General features: G+C 34.0%; 1 pseudogene; it reads left to right on the top strand.

The window, feature by feature from the left end:
• The first annotated feature begins 7,966 nt into the window (after positions 1–7,966).
• On the top strand, positions 7,967–20,085 carry LOC110710032 (annotated as a pseudogene).
• The last annotated feature ends 1,311 nt before the right edge of the window (positions 20,086–21,396 follow it).

Raw genomic sequence — 21,396 nt, 5'->3', positions numbered from 1 at the left:
GACTATGTGTGTAGAAGAAAGTATACATGTGATTTTTGATGAAACTAATAATTATGATTGTATACAGGAATATGAAGATGGAGATTTTGAAATTGGTCTCACTCGTTAAACAGACCAAGATGAAGAATTAATTCCCAGAAAGCAGCCTATTCGAATTACTGAAAATACTGATAAGGAACCTTCTGAAGTTCCAAAAAATACTGAAGCCTCTGTTCAAAATACAGAAGAAATAGAAAGCACAGAAGGCGAAGCAAATGCAGAAGCAGAACACCATGAAGAAACGGAAGAAAGAGCAACTCAAAATAACACTTTTATACCAGCTCAATCATTTCAACTAAAGCCATGGAAACATCAAAGGTCACACCCCCTGGATAAAATTATAAGTGACCTAAGCAAGGGAACTCAGACGAGATCCCAACTGAGAAACTTTTGTGCATTCAACGCCTTCCTTTCAACACTGGAACCTCGAAATCACAAAGAAGCCTTGGAAGATGCTGATTGGATTGTTGCCATGCAAGAGGAATTAAATGAATTCGAAAGAAACAAAGTGTGGCACCTTGAACCTAAACCAAAAAATCAAAAGGTCATTGGTCTCAAATGGGTATACAGGAATAAGCTAGATGAACATGGCACAATTGTAAGGAACAAGGCAAGATTGGTTGTTAAAGGCTACAATTAGCAGGAAGGCATCGATTTTGAGGAGACTTTCGCTCCTGTAGCTAGATTAGAAGCAATTCGTATTTTAATTGCATTTGCTGCATTTATGGGTTTTAAACTTTATCAAATGGACGTCAAATGTGCTTTTTTAAATGGTTTATTAAAGGAAGACGTCTATGTTGAACAACCACCTGGATTTGAGGATTCAAACTTTCCTAACCATGTTTTTAAGCTTGATAAAGCACTGTATGGATTAAAACAAGCTCCAAGAGCATGGTATGAAAGACTTTCTAAATTCCTTTTACAAAATGATTTCAAAAGAGGAAAAGTTGATAAAACTTTGTTCTTAAAATCAAAAGGAACTCATTTATTAATTGTACAAATTTATGTTGATGATATTATTTTTGGTGCAACTAATGAATCCTTGTGCAAGTACTTTGCCGATTTAATGAGCAGTGAGAATGAGATGAGCATGATGGGGGAACTCAACTTCTTCCTTGGGCTCCAAATTAAGCAAACTAACGAAGGAATAATGATCCATCAGCAGAAATATGTGAAGGAGTTATTGAAAAAATACAGTATGGAAAGCACAAAGATAAACCACACTCCCATGGGAACAACCACAAGGTTGGACCAAGACCCCAAGGGAACTCGTGTGGACCAAACAAAATACAGAGGTATGATTGGTTCCCTGTTATATTTAACTGCTAGCAGACCTGACATTTCGTTTAGTGTAGGTCTTTGTGCAAGATTTCAATCGGATCCAAAGGAATCGCATCTAACAGCCGTCAAAAGGATTCTACGATACTTAAAAGGGACGGAAGACTTGTGTCTGTTTTATCCAAAAAGTGACTCGTTTGACCTAAGAGGATATGCTGATGCTGACTATGCAGGAGATTTGGTAAATCGTAAAAGCACGTCAGGTATGGTCCAATTCTTAGGCTCTTGCATGGTTTCTTGGAGTTCCAAGAAACAAAACACTGTTGCTCTATCCACTGTCGAAGCAGAATATGTGGCTGCTGCTGCATGTTGCTCTCAATTGCTATGGATAAAACAACAGTTGCGTGACTATGGCATTATTTTAGAGTGCGTTCCTATTCATTGTGATAACACAAGTGCCATTTGCATCTCTAAAGATCCAGTACAACACTCTAAAGTTAAGCATATACATGTAAGGCATCACTTTTTGAAAGATAATGTTGAAAAGGGCTTAATTAAGCTAGATTTTATTTCTACTGAATGTCAAATTGCTGATATATTAACTAAGCCTTTAAGCAAAGACAAGTTTGAAAAGATGCGTGTGGAATTGGGGATGCTACGGCTAAAGTGATTTTTGTTTGGAACCCCTAAGGTAAAATCGGATGTAACTAACAATGCTATGCTCAATCTTGTGTGCATAACACAGCTGAAATTACCCAGGGGAAAGATTTGTGAAGTATTGAAAAGTCACTTATACATACTTTTAATATGTTAAAAATATTGAGCCATGTTGTTTCAAGTTCCCTTTTCATCATTCTTTATTCTCTGTATTATGAGCACGTAAATTATCATCATAATTTACGATCAATTTGCACTTATCTATCTTTTCAATTTTTTATCTGTTTTCCTTCTTGTTATTATCTTTTTTCCTTCCTTTTTTTTTTATCTTTTTCCTTCCTTTTTTTTTTCTATGTTCAATTCTTTTTCTATTCCTTATATAATTCAAAAATACAAAATTTTTTTTTCGTAAGATAAGGAGCTAGTATATTCACTACTCCTTACTTTCCGTATATTTCTTATCTTTTATACGTTTATATTTTATTGTGATAAGTTTGAAAGTTGCAATTAATTCACCCTATTAAAATCCCACTACCCCTTAAACTACTCTACTACCTCACCATATAAACCGTCACTTTTTCTCACCCTTCCCAATTAAACTCTTTTTCCTTTAACACTCCACCCTCATCAATCACATCAAATTAACTTCTCCATACACCCTCATAAAACCGGCCTCACTATCTCTCCTTCCTATTCACACTATTCATCTTCTCCTTCCTTTCAACTCACCTTCATAACCATGAAAACCAACCTAAACTCAACACCGAAACCACCAAAAACCCGAAAACCTTCCTCTGCTGGCGGCTCCCCTGAACCAGTTCCACTTGCCGTCGTTCACCCTCAAGCTCCGACAAAGAGAAAGGCTACAACCGTGAAAGCAGGTGACAGAAAGAGGCGAAGCTCTCAAAAGTCTCCATCTTGGAACTACACTCACGACTATCACATCAATTATGACTGGTGTACGGCAAGTAAGTTCTCCGAATTCATCTCCTTAATTGATTATCAAGAATGGGTGCATTTGTTCCAAAATTGTTCTCACTACCCAATTTACCCTAAGCTTTTGTTTGAATTCAAAAATACTTTCAAACACAACAATGGTGTATGCACGGCTACAGTCAAAGATACTCACATTCATTTTGATGTTGCATATTTAGGGAACTTGTTTCAAGTCCCCACCTCTGGCTATAGTTCGTACCTAAAACACAAACAAATTGTGCAAATTGGGCATTATGATGAGAATAGAATAATCAAATTTATAGGTGGAAACCCGAAAAGCAAGACTTCACATCATAACATACTCACTCCTCTTCACAAATTATTGTTCAATTTCACATGGAGTGGCATTGTTCCTTGTTTGCAAAAACGAAGCACAGTATCCTTACTAGATGCAACCATCATCTTTTGCCTTGCTCGGAAAATAAAAATAAACTTTCCAAAATTGATGATTGAACATTTGGTTTTTTATGCTACTAAAACTACTATTCCATATGGATCTCTCCTTACTGTGTTGTTTAAGTCTTTTGGGATTGATGTTGAAAGTGAGTCACCCACTTATATTAAACCTGAGAACATTCTCTCGGAGCAATCTTTGCTTCGCCTGAGCCTTAAACTTGAGAGTGGGATAATTACTTTCATGACTAGAGGAGGAGAGGAGAAAAATAGTGGAAAAGGGAAAACACAGGTTGTAGAGGGAGATACAAGTGAGTCAGAAGAGGAGGAAAGTGAATCTGAAAAAGAAGAAAGTAAAGAAAAACGAGAGGAAGACAAAGAGGAGGAAGAAATTTCTGAGGGGGAACCACAGGAGGCAGAATCTGAGAAAGAAGAGGAGACTCAGAGTGAGGGGGAATCTAGCTCAGAAAGTGAGAGTCTTGACCTCCCTTATACAGGGGGACTCAGGAGGAGTAAGAGGAATATTGTCAAACCTACTACTTCTACTCTAAAGCCTGTGATTATTGAAGACATTAGTTCTTCAGATCACTCTGACCCTGATTTTACCCCTACACAAGTTCCTTTTGCTTCCGAGCCATCTCCTGTTCATGATTCCCCCCCAAAACAAGCTCAACCCTCTTCCACTCCTGTTTCACCTCCAACACAGACTTCTCCCTCTCCCTCCCCAGCTTTCCCTACATCACAGCCTACAGGCTTTGCTGCCTTCTCTGGAACAAATTCTTCTATTTTTGATATTCAACAGGTGAAAGCAGAAATGGAGCAACTGATAAAGATGATGTGCACAAAGCTGGAGGACATGGCAAAGCAGCTGACTTCTCTTCAACGCCAAGTGCAGGCTGTGGCAGATGCTCAGGCAACCAGTTTTACTGGGATGGAGAACAAGGTTGATGCTGCTGAGAAGAACATCCTGCAAAGCACTCAGGAGATATTGGAGACGATTAACAAGGTGGCTTTTGAAGAAGTGGAGAAAGCTTCTAATGACCCCATAACCCCAGCTGATGAACCTACCTATTCCCCATAATTGCAATTTCGAACTTGTTACTTTTAATTTCTTTTGCTTGTTTCATTTGGATTTCACTTTGTAATTCTTAACTTTTGCTACTCTTTCCTGCTTTTGATTTTCGTCTATGGGAACTTGGCTCGTATTTTTCATATGATTGTGTGTGTTTGTTGATAATTTAGTACCTAACTTATCTTTGCCTTGCATTATTTGAGCTCACTATTCCCTACGTAGTCTAGTGGGGGTATAGCAAAATGTTTTTTTTTTCAATCTTTTGATAATGCCAAAAGGGGGAAAAGACAAACTTCATGGCGGCTAAGGTGTTTACCAAGGAACTCACACATCGAAGGTACAAACTTTTGCTAAGTTCAGTTAACTCAATAAAGTCCTAGTAATCTAAGTTTTTAAAGTCTTTGTTAATTTTTCTTTTGCTCAGTCTTTTTAAAATAAATACTTTTTAGTATTTTTCTAAGTCCTTTAATTACCCTTTTTTTTGTTTTCATGTCTTGCTTTAAATTTTTGTTGCATGCCTGGATGATTTTATTTACCTAAGTTTGTCAATGTTTGTCATCATCAAAAAGGGGGAATTTCCTTTTGGTTTTGATGGACAAATTGACAAACTCGACTAATGAATGTTTTGAGTCTTTGGTGAATAAAGGGTTCAAGCAAAGTTTGTTCCGGAGTAGGAACTTGGATGCGGAGTAGCATTCTCTAAAAAGCCTCATGCAAATCTCACGATCTAGTTTTAATTGTGAGCACTCAATAATATAAAGTTGGAAAGGAACTCAATGACTTATGTTATTAAAAAGACTACTGGAATAAAAGTTAGTTTTAAAAGATAATTTCTTAAGGAAAAAGATAATTTATAAAAGTTTTATCTAGTCATCTAATTTCGAATAAAGATAATTATCGAAGATAATTATCTAGTTGTTTTAATATAAATAATTAATTTATCTTTTCAAATAAAATCCTTTTTAAAATAAAATCTTTTTAAAACAAACTTTTGATAAAGTTAGCAAGCAGTTTTCTTTGTGAAAATCTTTGATTAAACGGCTAATGTTTATCAAGTTGTTGAGATAGTGGATTATTGAGATAAGGCTAGGAAACCTCCTTCATGATCACCATCTGTCAAGATAACTCCACAAGTTGTTAGTGGGGTGTTGGCATGTGGACGTGATTATAGTGGAGGTTAATGACTAAGCCTTCTCTATAAATAATCATGCAAACTATCTCAGCAAAACACAACTCTTGAGCATAAAAATTCCAGTAGCCATCTAATAGCATAAAGAGAGTTATTATCCTTCTTATATTCTTGAGTGCAATAGGTATTTGTAATCACAGATTGTATTCAAGTACTTTGGGGTTGGGATTGTGAGTTTGTAAAGTGAGGTCAAGGAAGCTTCGTTGCTGAAGGCTTCTGTGAGAGTTGGGAACAAGTTCCAAATTTGTGGAACTTGTTAACGGGTTTGAATCTTCACTTGTAAAGAGTTTGATTACATAGTGGAAATTTAGAAAAGCCTATATCTTCTCTCGTCATTATTTCATTTAGTTAAATTCCGCAAAAAGTTTTTAGATTTCACCTCAAATACTATTCACCCCCCTCTTGTATTAGCCAGTTAGACTTTCACTGGTGAAATGACAAATCAGTTTTTCATTTTGGAAAAGGCTATTTTAGTCATTTTATTATTTTCATAACATTAATTAATTTCTGCATTTAGGTTATTTTGTACTGCATTTATTACTTGTGTAATATATTTCATTGTCAATTAATGTAGCTTAAAAACATTTAATATACAAAAACTATTCATTCAGTGGATTCCAACAAGTATTCTGGTAGGAAATAAGAGTGTAAGGGGGCGTTTAGTTCACATAATTAAGGTATAAGGTATGGGTTTAGAATGGTTTAAACCCATACCTTATGTTTGTTTTATGATTTTAGGGGGTGTTTGGTTCGCAGAGTGGTATAGGTTTAGAATCAGGAATAAGGTTAAGGTGGTATCGGGTTGGAACTTGATACTTAATACCATGTGTTTGGTTCAATTTTGGAATGGAATATCATCCCCTTAATTTCATGTATTTGAACCTAATGGAATGGAATGAGCCAAACCCACCTCCCCCCTAAGGTTTCTAAATCCCATACCTCATGAGTTTGAGGTATGGGTTTAAAATTCATATTTTTGACAACCAAACATATGGTATGGATTTTGGTCATTCTAAACTCATACCTCATACTTATAATCCGCGAAACCAAACGCCCCCTTAAGAGTTTCAAATCCATACCTCAAACCCCCAAGGTATGGAGTTTAGAAACCTCGAAAGGGAGGTGTGTTTAGCTCATTCCCATACTTTAAGGTATCAAATAAAAGAAAAAAAATTGCATTCCATAATTAAGCATAACAAACATATGGTATTAAGAATCAAGTTCCAAACCCATACCACTATGATTTCATTCCTGATTCCAACCCCATACCCGTTTGCGAACCAAACACCCCCTAATTGTGTTTGATTAATGCACAACAAGTCAATGAAAATAAGAACGGGAAAAGGCAATAAAATAGATAAACAAAGAACACAAGGATTTACGGGGTTCGGTCAAATTCGACCTACATCCACAGGTGGGGGATTCCAGAGCTTCTTCACTATAATGGAGAAAGAATGAAAGAATAATACAATGAGTCCTAATTACATCTAATGGCTCTAAAAAAGATATGATGTAATTGATCAACTAAAGGGTCCTTTTACAACACAAGGAAACCCTAATAAATAACTGAAATTGTTCCCCAAGTGGCCAAGTATACTCAAATAGCTTTCATAGAAAAGATATAATTTTAGGAAATTATTCCTAAAATAATTAAGCTAAAGCTGGACCAAAAACCTGAAATTTCGACTAGGCATGGGAGGGCCTCTTTTAGGCACGGACGCACGTACTTCGTCAACATATTTCCAACTGTAGTGTCAGTTCTTCGTAAAACAACTATAACTTTCGCATTTTTTATCGGAATTGGGCATATGACCTATCGCTAGAAAGCTCTTGAACTAAGATATCACCTCCAACTTGAATCACCTCAAAATGACTTGTAATTTGAGAGATATATGCATTCAAAGTCAACCCTATAAGATTTCGAGTCACAATTTAACATACTCTAGTGAGTATAAATTGTTGATGTTTGTCAAAGTCACAATATGGTGCATAGAATTAGTGGAGGGGATACGAGTACCTAGCTAGTCCATATTTTCTTATCTTGAATGAAACTTCCAAGATTCCAACATATCTTATCTATAACACATGCTTGGATGGCTTATAAAAGAGGACACACTTCTCCTCTTCAAAACACACAATAATTCAATTCCAGCATATCCTATCCATAACGCATGCATGGATGTCTTATAAAAGAGGACACTTATCGCCACATCAAAACACGCAATAATTCAATAATTCCTTTACACTCAAATTAAACCATTCAACAAAACAAAAACTAAAAGATGAAGAAATGGGTAGGAAGCAAGGTTCTTCTCCTGCTTATACTTACCATTATAACTATAATGGTTGACACTTGTGTGGCTTCTCGTGCTCAAAATGAACTTATTTCCGAGCAGTCGGAGAAGCAGGAATCCATCTTGATTTCAAACATACTGCTTGAATGGGTTAAAGATGAAAATAATCTTACCAGTTGTTGGGTGGGAGGCGCTGAATGCAATATTGATAAAGACTCCCGGTGTTGTGATGGATACGTATGCAGTATGGAAAGATCACGATATGTTCCACATTGTGAATGGTGTCCTAGAAAAGGGGACACTTGCGGTTGGTTGGACCATTGTTGCCCCGGCTTAAGCTGCAGTGGCGCCTTTAAAGGTAAATGCAAGTAGCTAAACACTTCAAGTTACTCCTAAGCTATATCCATATCTTAGCTCGGAGCATATAATATAAATATGTATTAATAAGTACGTCTAACAATAATTTACAATATTATTATCATTGCGTGGTGTTGTACGTAGTTTATGATTTTATGTATGTATCATGTTATGTTGATCTTCCGAGTGTTGGCAGTCTGTTGCCTATATTGTTCGTTATATATATATATGTTTAAATAGAACAATGTTGTGTTCTAAATATATATGCATGGATGAAATTGCTACTTGTGTAATTAATATTATATTACAGCCTATTATAACAATGGTGTAAAATTATTGTAACATGAAATGGAGAAGCTAGAGGCGACATTTTATACCGAGGCACAACATCCATGGTGTAATCATATACCACATCTTGATTGTACTTGCAATGCCATTTGGACATGGGCAGAGCTACAAAGGGGTTGGCAGCCCCCGTAGCCTAGCCCTGCAGCCCACAAATTTTGAACTTGACTCCTGCAGATTTATTATTATTAAGGGTTTGTTCTGATTGACTGAAATGAGCTTAACTGAACTGAACTTATTGGAGCTTAACTGAATATTTTATGATAGAAGGAAATTAAGATAAACTTTGAACTGAACTAAACTGAACTGAACTTATTAGAGTTGGATTGAACTGAACTGAACTGAAAATATGCTGAAGAGAACATGTTCTAAGTGAAGACTAGTAACACATAAATAATCTTGCTTTTGTGGTAAAAAGGTACTCCGTAATATATGATGCCATAAGGTCACAAGATCAATCCTTCTAATTTTCCCATTTTGAGTTTGTTTTTTCCTTTCATAATCCCACTTTATTTATTCTCGATCTTTTATTTTTCTTTTACAATTTGCCTTTTTTTTTTTTTTTTTTTTAATAATCCCACTTTTTTTTTTCCTTCTATAAGTTGTTAGATGAAGATTCAATTCTTCAAATTCAAAATACTTTGTCTAAATTTGATTAATTGATGACTATCATGATCTTGCCTTTATATGATATTGTGACATACATTACAATAACACATACTCCCTCCATTCCACAATGATATTCTTGTTTGGAACTTTTGACTTTTTTAGAAAAGAGATAATCTACTAAATTTCTCTTAAGTTATAAGAACAATTATAGTCATGTGGGGTCTTGTTTGATTCGTCTTGGAAAGATATTTGCGGTCAAAGATGGGTAAAATTTTGCATCGATTTACGAAATAGGAACATCATTCTGAAACGGAGGGAGTAACTTTCAAAATTCTAAATGTTGCTTATTGTTAGTTTAAAATTCTCTTTGTTTTTGTTAATTGTCAATGATTTAGAGAAGAGGTTTCCCTGATATGATATTGTGACATCCCTACCTTATAAAAAGTACAAGAAAACTCTTATAAATAGTGTGCTTCCAATTTTACCCTTCAAAATGTTTATTTACACATTTATCCTCAATTACTCTAATGAATAGTATGCTTTCAATTTTATCCTTCAAAATATTTAGTTACACATTTATTCTCAATAACTAATTAAAAAAAAAATGTGTTCAAGCAATTGATACTCCAGAGCGGCTAAGCATTACAAGATCAGATGACAATGTATAATGTTCTTAATTTTACTGTAGACAAAGAGATCAGATGAGTGCAAATTATTGAGTGAGTGCAAATTATTGAGTACAATAAAGATAATAAAGGTAATAATTAAGCTCCAATAAAGATGTTGACTGCTAAAAGCTTTTGGTATGCAGAATGGAGGTTATAATACTTTAATCGTGCATCATATTGTGTTATCATTCTACCATAGGATGTTTATAGTAATAAACATATATATTTGCAATAATATCATTGTAAAAAAATACAATGAAGTAATCCCGATAATCCGTTCAAAAAAATAAAAAATTAACCCCAATAATAATGTCGAAGAGTATACAGTACAATAACTCATATAACACTATCAAGTAACCATGTAACATTAACTTAAATCAAGTATTCCTATAATTTTGATGAATTAACACCTACAACACTAACGAAGTAATCCTGGTCACATGGTGTGACAAGCCACATATAAGAGTTTGTGTTTAGTATAATAGAGACTTTAAATTAATTCTAATAATACGGAATACAAGAAAAATATAGACGTGTGATATCAATGATTTCATGTTTAATTGATTCGTCTTAGTATGTACTTTAAATATAACAAACATTTGCATTTCTAGAACTTAATTTTTTTTTTTTTTTTTACATTTCCCTCACTAATTCTAAAGTAGGTTGCTAAAGTTTAAAACATAGCAAAGATACACAATATTCGATACATTAATAGCATATATACAAATATTCATAATAAAATAGTATGCAAACCGGCTTAAGGTATAAGGACTAATTGCAATCACTCTTCTCGAAACGCTAGCCATACCGCGCTCATCGCGCGCGTGGGAACCCTAGTATTATAAAAAAAAATACGTTAATAACTTTCTACATTTTAAATGTTGTATATTGTTAGTCTATGTTTCTCCTTATTTTTATTACGAAGTAATTGTTACTAATTAAGAGTAGTTTTTAACTTTTCTACAAAGTACTTTATAGTTGTCTTGTGATTTGTTATAATGTATGTATGTTCAGGTAAATCGATTAACTTTTTGTGAAAAACTACCTCATATACTTCCTCCGTTAACGGTTAATTGCAACAAAGAGGGTGTGCACGGAACCTAAGGTAAAATTTCTTAACTATGATTAATGAAAAGTAAGGGCATATACTTAATATTAATCCAACAAAAACTAAAACCACAATTAAAAAGAACACCAAGCACCGCCACCCACAAAACCAGAAACCACCCACGAACCCAGAAACCACCGCCTAGCTCACATACGCAAACCCAAATCCACCACAAACCCACCAACACAAGTGGATTGCTAAACATCGCCCACAAATCTCCACATAAAGCCCACAAATCTATATTGAATTTACCTTATTTCCCTAAACCTAAAATAAAAAAATCTAACCCATACCCACACTCTAATCACCCGAAAATACGGCAATGTTGAGGCGGCAAGGCAAGGACTTGGCGGCCACAGCGGCGGAGGGAAGGACGGCTCACGGTGGCAGGGTTTTTTTTTAAAAAAAAAAATTAAAAAAAAAACAGAAGAGGTGGGGCGCCTGGCCAGGACGCCCAGCCCCTGGTGGTGGCTTCTGCTCCGGCCGCCGGAACCAGGGGGCTGGCGTCTGACCTGGACGCCTAGCCACGGTTGTGGCGTTTTCCAGAGGCGCCACCGCCGTGGCTGGGCGTCTAGGTCAGACGCCAGCCCCCTGGTCCCGGCGGCCGGAGCAGACGCCACCACCAGGGGTTGGGCGTCCTGGCCAGGCGCCCTACCACCTTTTTTTTTTTTTTGTCTAATATTTTTTTTTTTGGAAAATCAGAATTCTTTTGTTAATGTTTAATATTTTTGTTTTATGTGTTAATGTTTTTATTTCTAATGTATATATATTTTTTTAAAATCAGAATTTTTTGTGTTAATGTTTAATTAAAAACAAACAAAAACTTTAAATAAAATTTTAAAAAAATTACAAAAAGTTTAAATAAAATTACAAAAAAAAAGAAAAAAAATAAATAAAAAAATTACAAAAAGTAGGGGTGGCGTCTGGCCAGGACGCCACAGCCATGGTGGCGGCGTCCTGACCAGACGCCACCCCTACTTTTCGTAATTTTTCCCCCGGATTATCTCGCTTTCCGGCGACGATGACGGCTCTTCGGTGTCCCTCGGCGATCCACTCCAGCTCCACATTCTTCGTGAGAGTGAATTACGGTTTCGGTAAAAATTAGAAAAAGGGCAAAAGAGTCAAAGTAAAAATATTTGTGGGCTTTATGTGGAGATTTGCGGGTGACGTTTAACAAATCCCCCAACACAAACCCCCGAACCCACCACCTAGCTTACCCACGCGAACCCACCACCACAAACCCACGAACCCACCACCTAACATACCCACGCGAACCCAAATCCAAAATCCACAAACTAGCCCACCACCCACGCGAACCACCACCGCGAACCACCAACCCACAAAACCACCACCCACGAAACACTTGCTTGACCACCAAAACCCAGATCTGAAATTGAATAATAAAAAAGTGGTCTTCTTCTTCAATTGATGAGAATGGTTGAAGGAGGACAGAGAAATATAATGGGGAAATGAGAGATGAAGATGAAAAAGGAGGAGGAGAGAGAAAGATAATGGGGAATGGGGATGAATGTGATTTTAATTAAGTTAAATTAGGATTATAATGATGTGTAGTTATGCATAGTTTTATGTGTTAATAATTTTTAAGTGAGGGTTTTTTGGTCATTTTGGTAAAGAAAACTTACTAAAAAAGGAAAGAAAATTTTTTGTTGCAAAACTTGCAATTAAAGCTTAGCACCCATTTTTAGTAATTGTTGCAATTAATCGTTAACGGTAGAAGTACATCAAATTTTGTGAAAAATTACCTTGTAAAAAAATTTGTAACAAACTACCTTATAAAAGCTAAATGTTGTAAGTTGCTACCATGTGCTTAATTTAACAATGAAAGAGAAAAGAAATTAGGGATTATAAGGGGAGTATGGAAAAATTGTGTGGAAAAAGGAGAAAAAATGATTGAAAATGAATCATTACACTCTCTTATTCAATGCTATAATTCGGCAAAAGGTAGTATTTTACAACATTAATTGTTTTATAAGGTAGTTTTTTACAACACTTGTGACTTATTGTTTTAAAGGTAGTTTCTTACAACATATTTTTTTTTTATAACATATTTTTAATAAGGTAGTTTTTCATTATTGGACCCTTGTCATGGACCAAACAGAACTGGACTGGCTATTTTCATAAAATAGAGAAGGATATCGAAAACAGAAAGAAAGATTTTTTATAAAAACTAACCGCAACACTAGACCTTTCACACTTTCACTTCATTCGATTATGATTCGACGCGAAAGGTATTCATCATTGATTTTGGTTTTTGGGAGACACAATTGGGTGTCTACAATCATCTCACACTAGCTGCTTCCCATGAGACATTAAGAGAACTCACCACGGAGGAGCTCAATTGGCGGCTATGGCGGCTGGGCACCAATGATGGTAGTGACCATCACTGCCGAGGCTGGATATGCGTTGGATTTAAACCACCTTGAGGACAAGGTGGAACTTTAGGGGGCTGATATTGTAATGAACTGAATTAGGGGAGGGTATTATGGGTAGTTTAGTATGTTAGTAATTATCAAATGTAGCATGGGCAATATGGGAAGTATAGTATTATAAGGTTAGTAGTTGTTACCCTTAGTATAAATAAGGAAAGGAGAGAAAGAAGAGGAAGTAGAAAATTATTGTAGAGTGTTCTTGGAGAGTAATGGCCTAAAGCCATTTACGATGTACGCAAGCCTTGTGCTTTATCTATCAAAATTAACAACTTTAACTATCCTACATAATATCCCCTTGGTGGAGGGAATCTTCACCCATATAAAAATTCTATACAGGTCACATCCATGTTCTTTAAGGGGTTTAGGTCATTAAATGACATTAAGCTGCTTGTCTTTATAAGAAGAGACTTTGCTTAATATATATATATATATATATATATATATATATATATATATATATAGGGAGAGGCTCATGTGAGAACACCTCTCTTATGTGAGAAAAGTTTATATGTAAGAACACATCTATGTTCTAATATGTTAAGGTAGATGTTCTGAAAATAATTTAAATCCATCATCTTCAACCTCAACATTCTCTCTCCTCTTCTCACCAACACTATCCAATCTCTAGTTCCTCTATCATCACCACCGTCTATTCCATAGCCTTTATGTCGTCACTTCCACCACTATCCCCGACATCATGGCCAACACTCTCTCTCCTATCCACGACGACCACCATCACTACATGCTCAAGAATTTCATGTGTTTTGTATCAACTTTTGAACAATTGTAGTCAAGAATTCAAGTTGTGAAGCTTAATCATAGGTAAATAAAGCTTAATTGACAGTTTAATATGTGAAATAAAAAATTTTCATCCAAATCAATCAAATTGGGCAAATTATAGAGTTTGAAATTTCAATGAGTTTTAATTGAATATAAGAAACTAAACAACTATTCATATGTGTTTTGTTACCTTGAAAATCAAGAATAAACTGATTTCAAATCAATTCGTTGTAAAAATCGAATTTCAATTCGTGTTTAGTATTAACGAATAATGTTCTAAAAAATTTAAGTATGTTCTAAAAACTGTTACATATGTTCTAAAATATGTGGCATATGTTCTAAAAAATGTTGCATATATGTTCATATTTGTTTTTGAGTTCAAGGTTTTAAAATTTGAGTATCATGTTCCAATTAAAACTGTATTTTGAAAAGCTAAGTTTATTCTTCTAAGAACTATTACATATGTTAAGAATCATTGCGTCTAGGTTCTAAATTTCTAGGCATTTTGTTCTAAACGCTATGCCACAGAAAGTTAAGTATGATGTTCTAAATTTTTACTCACATGTTCTAATTCTTAAATTAGATGTTCTAAATTATTACTCACATAGATGTTCTAAATTATTAATCATATAATCTAAATTTTAATTTGAGACACATGTTCTAAATTTTTACTCACATGTTCTAAATTTATAATCTGTTCTCATATAAATATGAATTCTCACATATGGGTCTATTCTCACCGGATCCCTCCCCTATATATATATATATATATATATATATAAATATATATATATATATATATATTTTGTTGTTTTGTTGACTTTTAAGTAGAGTAGAGAAAATTTTTGTCATAAATTTGGGGCTACTATTGATAGTACCTATTCATAAAATCATAAGTAGCATGAGAATTGGTCATAGGAGCTTAAAAAAAAAAAAAAAAAAAAAAAAAAGATATTGATTAAAAAAAAAACCACCACTACAAGTCTGCGGGGCAACCAATTGCTACATTCTTACAATATAAATGATACTTGTGATTAATGTTTTAACAAATTTGAAATTTGTCATACTCAAAGTTATTTTCAATTTTGAGGATGACACTATATTTGTAAGCTAATCAGCTGCTTATCTTGCCGTTAAATTTCATTCATAAATTCATTGAACTCAAATTTTACTAGAATGATGAGTAAAAGCAATACATGATTACATACAAAAAACATGATGAATTGTTGTATTCCAATTTTGAGAACTTATATCATGAAACGTACCATAGTCTTTTGAAGAATATTGACTATTTATTGACTTATAGACTTATAGTTGGCACCTTGGCGGCTTTAACTGCTTAAGTAGCTAAGTGTATCCATGTACTTGGATGTTGACGTCATACAAACTAAATTAAGAATATTCCTTACGTAATCACTTGCATATTTTCAAAGTATCATGACTATTACGCACATGTTTTTAATTATAAAGTCAATATTCTCGCCTAAACTTGTAGGTAATATGTTCTCGTAGACTCACTCTAATAAGGGTAGGTTCTCTTTATCTTAATTTTAGTTCAGTTCAATTCCATTCAACTCAATTTAGTTCATAATTTTCTTCTCTTATAAACAATTCGGTTTAGTTCAGCTCAGTTCAGTTCAGCTCCAATCAGTTTAACTCAATTAAATTCAATTCAATTTAGTAAATCAGAACATGCTCTAAGTGCTTGTTTTTTGTTGCCTTGTTGTCCTTTAAAGAAAAAACTACTCCGTGCTAGATTTATTGCAATATGTTGGATTAACTCCTCCTCTTCAGGAATACATTTTACGGGGTATACACTATACGTAGGTAGTCATAATTTTTAATTGGGAGTTTGTTTACTCGATTTTACTTACAGTACAAAACTCCATTATAGGCAAAATGTTATTGTTTATTTGTTTTACTAATATGAAATTTTTAACTTAGTTGGAATAAACGCTTCTAAAATTTATCTGTTACATTTTTTTTTTCTTTGTTACAATTTAGTTGCCCTTTTAACTTCTTACAATCATATACACGCTTTATTCTTACTTATCTTTTATTAAAATGAAAATGAGATAAATAATTTGAACATATGGGTAATAATTAGTATGGTAAAATAACTACTTTGAATAGTATTCAATTGGGATTGATTAGTATACGGAATATCAATTTGTGTTAAATCAAGGACTCCGAGAGTAGTCATTACTCCCTTTATTTTAGAATGATGTTTCTATTTACGTAAATCAATGCAAGTTTTTATCCATCTTTGACCGCAAATATCTTTAAGCTCTCACTAGTAAAAATTATAGTCAGTATAAGTTAGATATTAATAATTTACTCACCAACACGAATCAAAAAGGATCTCACATGACTATATTTGTTAATATAGATTGAGAGAAATTTAGAAGATTATCTCTTATTTTTTAAAAATCAAAGATTCCAAACAGTAATATCATTGTAGAATGGAGGGAGTATAATTTATTTATTTTGAAGAAAGACTAGTCATTATTTTATTTATTTTTAATTTTTAAAATACAAACATTAAATATTTAAAAGAAAACATACTCCGCACTTTTTTATATTATTAATCATTCATAATTTCCTTTAATTTTTATCATTACCATGTTATATCTTGATCAAAATACGGAGTAGTAATTTATAAAAATAAATATTACAGATTTTATTATTGACTTATTGTTATTGGATTTGTTCATATGTGTTCAAAATGCTAACTTTTTATAATATTCATATATCGATAAAAAAATATATTATAGATTGCTGATTAAAGTTGTGACACGGAAATAGGTGGAACATTTGCATTGTATTCCCTTTTGTGCCGAAATGCAAAGGTGGGTTTGCTCCCTAGTCAACAAGCAGAAGATCAAGATGTATCAAACTATCAACTTCAGTTGCCAAGCAATCAATTAGGATTGTCTTTGAAGCTCAAAACCTTCTTAGAAAATAGCTTAATTTCCAAATACATTCTTTTGCTTGTCACAATGCTCTCAACCTCCTTGGTCATAGGAGATGGTGTCCTCACTCCCTCTATATCAGGTATCCATCTTATCTTATTATTTCTTCTAAATTATATTATACGAACTACCTATTTGAACAATTAAGATAAGCATTATAATCACATAAAAAGGCTAACATAAAAAAATGTACTATAATCTGTATTTTGTAATGATCTTTCATTCTTATTGTACTACTCACTCCGTTTCAGAATGATGTTCCTGTTTTGTAAATCGATACAAATTTTTACCGATCTTTGACCGTAAATATCTTTAATCTCACACCGGCAAAAATTATAAAAGTTAGATATTAATTATCACACTAGCAAAAATTATAAAAGAAAATTAAACAAGTAAATTACCAAAATTATCCTTAACATGATGTTTATAATTAAATATCTGATCCCTCTATAATGTAATGTATAGCAACGGAAGTTCAACTAACATTTTTCTATGTTTTATGTACATTGATCCCCAGTTTTATCTGCGATTGGAGGGTTAAGAGAAGCGTCACCTATTTTCACAGAAGGTAACAAAACTTATTATGAAGCATAATTATTAGAGCTTGTAGTATTGCTAATTTCTTCATGGTACAATTGATCTTATTTCAATCACTAGTTAATGTTTCTTAACAGCATAACTTTAAGTTGAATGCTGTAGATGTGATTATCGCGATTATGATACTAACTCTTTGTTATGTCTTTCCTAGGAAAGGTGGTCTGGATATCTGTTGGCATTTTGATTATTCTTTTCTCTGCCCAAAGATTTGGAACAGATAAAGTAGGATATAGTTTTGCTCCTATAGTCAGCATTTGGTTTATAATGAATGCTGGAATTGGTGTTTTCAATTTTATTAAGTATGATCCTACTGTTATTAAAGCTGTTAATCCATGGTACATCATTCAATATTTCGTAAGGAATGGCAAAGATGCTTGGATTTCTCTCGGCGGTGTAATCCTTTGTGTCACAGGTTTGTCACAGCCCTCATCTAAATTTTATTTTTCAAATGCACGTTATTTGTTAGTTTTCGGGAAAACTCTTTAAATTGGAGTGTGTACCATTGATCAATATATATAGCGATTACAATACTAGTACTAAAGGATATACAAAGTATACACAAAATATATCCTAATCTGCGACAAATATTATCCTAAATATTGTTAGTTTCGAAACATCTTTCTTATTGTATATAAGTGTAAGAAACAATTGTTGCCCAACATTAGCCTAATATAAGAGTTTAATGTATTTGTTTGTAGGAACTGAAGCATTATTTGCTGATGTTGGACATTTTTCTGTTCGGTCGATCCAAATAAGTACATCATCTATTGCATACCCTGCTCTTATGTTGACATACTCTGACAAGCATCTTTCCTTCGATTGCATCAAGATAAAGTTGGAAATGCATTTTATAACGCAATACCAGGTAATAGCCAGTTGCTCTGCTATTGTATTTGTACCTCAACTACTCTGTAACTAAAATGTGTAAGAAATTTGATTGTTTGATTTGTTTCCTTTTTAGGTCCACTCTATTGGCCAATGTTTGCTATAGCTGTTCTAGCAGCGATCATAGCTAGCCAAGCCATGATCTCCGGGACATTTTCTATCATCCAACAGTCCCTTGCGTTAGGATGTTTCCCTCGTGTTAAAATTGTTCATACATCAGCCAAATTCGAAGGTCAAGTATATATCCCAGAAATTAACTATATCCTCATGTTGGCTAGTGTACTTGTCACGATTGCTTTCAGAACAACCGAAAAGATTGGTCATGCTTATGTTATGTTACCTTTATTATTCATGCTCTAAACACGGTCTTTTAGTTGCCTAGATTAGGCACAACTTTTGTTTTAACTAATGAATGATTCACATTTATATTTCAGGCATTGCAGTGGTATTTGCTGAGACAATCACTTCGTCTTTCATAGTTCTTGTAATGCTTGTGATTTGGAAGAAGCACATAATACTAGTGATAATGTATGTGTGTTGCATAATGTCAATTGAGCTCGTTTACTTGAGCGCGGTACTATACAAATTCCCACATGGCGGATACTTTCCAATAGCATTTGCGAGCATCCTACTAACTATAATGTTCATTTGGAATTATGTATATCGAAAGAGGTACTACTATGAGATGGAAAACAAGGTCTCACCCGATACACTAAGGGAGATTGTCAGTCGAAGCAACTTGTGTCGAATTCCAGGGATAGCAATCTTTTATTCGGAACTTGTCCATGGAATACCTCCTATTTTCAACCATTATGTGGAGAACATCCCTGCTTTGCATTCAGTGTTGATATTTGTTTCTGTCAAGTCATTGCCTGTTAGTAAAATCCCTCTAGAGGAACGATTTCTCTTTCGTAGAGTTCATCCTAGGGAGCTCAATGTGTTCCGTTGTGTAGTAAGGTATGGATATGCTGAAACTCGCTATGAGGATGCACCTTTTGAGACGATGTTAATAGAGAGGCTAAAGGAGTTTATCAGGGACGACTTTTGGGTTCTTGGAAACGATTATCAAACTCAAAGCATGTATCATCAAAGCGACGAAGAGGATTCTATATGTCACAAGGATGATGATGAGGATGAAGAATACATGTTAAAGGCTAAGGAAGACGCCTTAGAAAATGAAATTGTTATGATTGATCAAGCACGGTGTTCTGGGGTTGTACACATGATGGGTGAGAGCGAAGTGATTGCAAGTAAAGGGTCTAGTGTTGGAAAGAAGATTGTCATTGATTTGGCATTCAATTTCTTGAAGAGGAATTTAAGACAAAGTGATAAAGTGTTTGACATTCCTCGTAAGCAATTGCTTAAAGTTGGTATGACATATGAGCTATAAATTAAAAGGTTTATCGTTCAAGTATGTAACTAGATCAAAATTGTAAGTATTGTGTATTTGTGTTGCATAAATATCAATGCACTACCTCTTGTTTCTTGTTTTACTTGTTAGTACGAAGTATAAAATACTTTTTTTGTATTAACATCTTTTTGTTATTGTTTTACTTGAATTGCTATAAATTTTTTTGATTATAAACATAAAAAACAACAAACCTTGCCTTTGGATCAAATTTGAGAGAGAACAAAAAATTTACAGTGTTTGCACCCAGCGCGACCCACATAGATGCGCTTGTGAAAGATTCAGAATTTCAAAAATAAAATACTAAATTGAATCTTACCATAAAGTCACACGCAAGACCAGAGGTTCAAATAACTTGCATGCAGTAGCCGCGTGCAACCTTCAGAGTTGCGTGCGCCACCTACTGCAGCAGAATCTCCGAAACCCTAATCTCACCCATTTCCTATAAATAGAGGTTCAATACGAGCGAGCTTTAAAGACAGAAAAATAACCTAAAGGTCAGCAGTAATATTTTATGAACTTATGCAATAATCAACCCTCTTGTCCCAAACACTTACCCTTTAATTATTATGTTCTTAATTACAGTGGAGGTTTCCTAACAAGAAGGAGTCCATAAGTGTTCTAAACGAAGATCTAACAAGGAAAAGTGGTAATTCTCGAGCACTTAGATAAATCACTTTACTTTTCTTGTCTTAAATCACTTAAATTAATTATTGTTGTTTGATTACATTAAATTAAACATTTAATTAATTATTTTGACATAGTATTTTTTTTCATTAAACAAGACTAGAATTGGACAAATTAATTGATTGTTTTATCACTTAAGCCAAGGCGAATCTTTTTTACTTTTGTTCTTTCACAAATTTGGACTAAATAAGAATAACAACATTAATGTTGTAATGTAATCTTTATGTGATTAGCGTGTGTAAATAAAATCAACTAACTTAGTTTTAGGTACCACGTTACACTACTAGAAAACGACTTAATACCGACGGAATTTTTACGACGGACCTATTTTTCCGTCGCAAACTTTAATTTCAGCGACGGAATTAAGTTTGTTGCTACAATGCGACGAAAATTCCCTCGCTAAATTTGCGACGGAATTTATTTCTATCAGAAAATTATATTTCCGACGGAAAATTCCGTAGCAAAATTATTTGCGACGGAATTTTCCGTCGGAAAAAATTTATCGACAGAAATAAATTCCGTCGCAAAAACTTGAACTAGAAATTAGGTTTGTAAACCAGAAAGAACAAGGATAAAAAAAACGGGGGAAGAGAGAGAAAGAAAGAAAGAAAG

This window comes from Chenopodium quinoa, unplaced genomic scaffold, assembly GCF_001683475.1.
Source record: "Chenopodium quinoa cultivar QQ74 unplaced genomic scaffold, ASM168347v1, whole genome shotgun sequence".
Lineage (NCBI taxonomy): Eukaryota > Viridiplantae > Streptophyta > Magnoliopsida > Caryophyllales > Amaranthaceae > Chenopodium > Chenopodium quinoa.
This window is presented reverse-complemented; position numbering and strand designations above follow the sequence as displayed.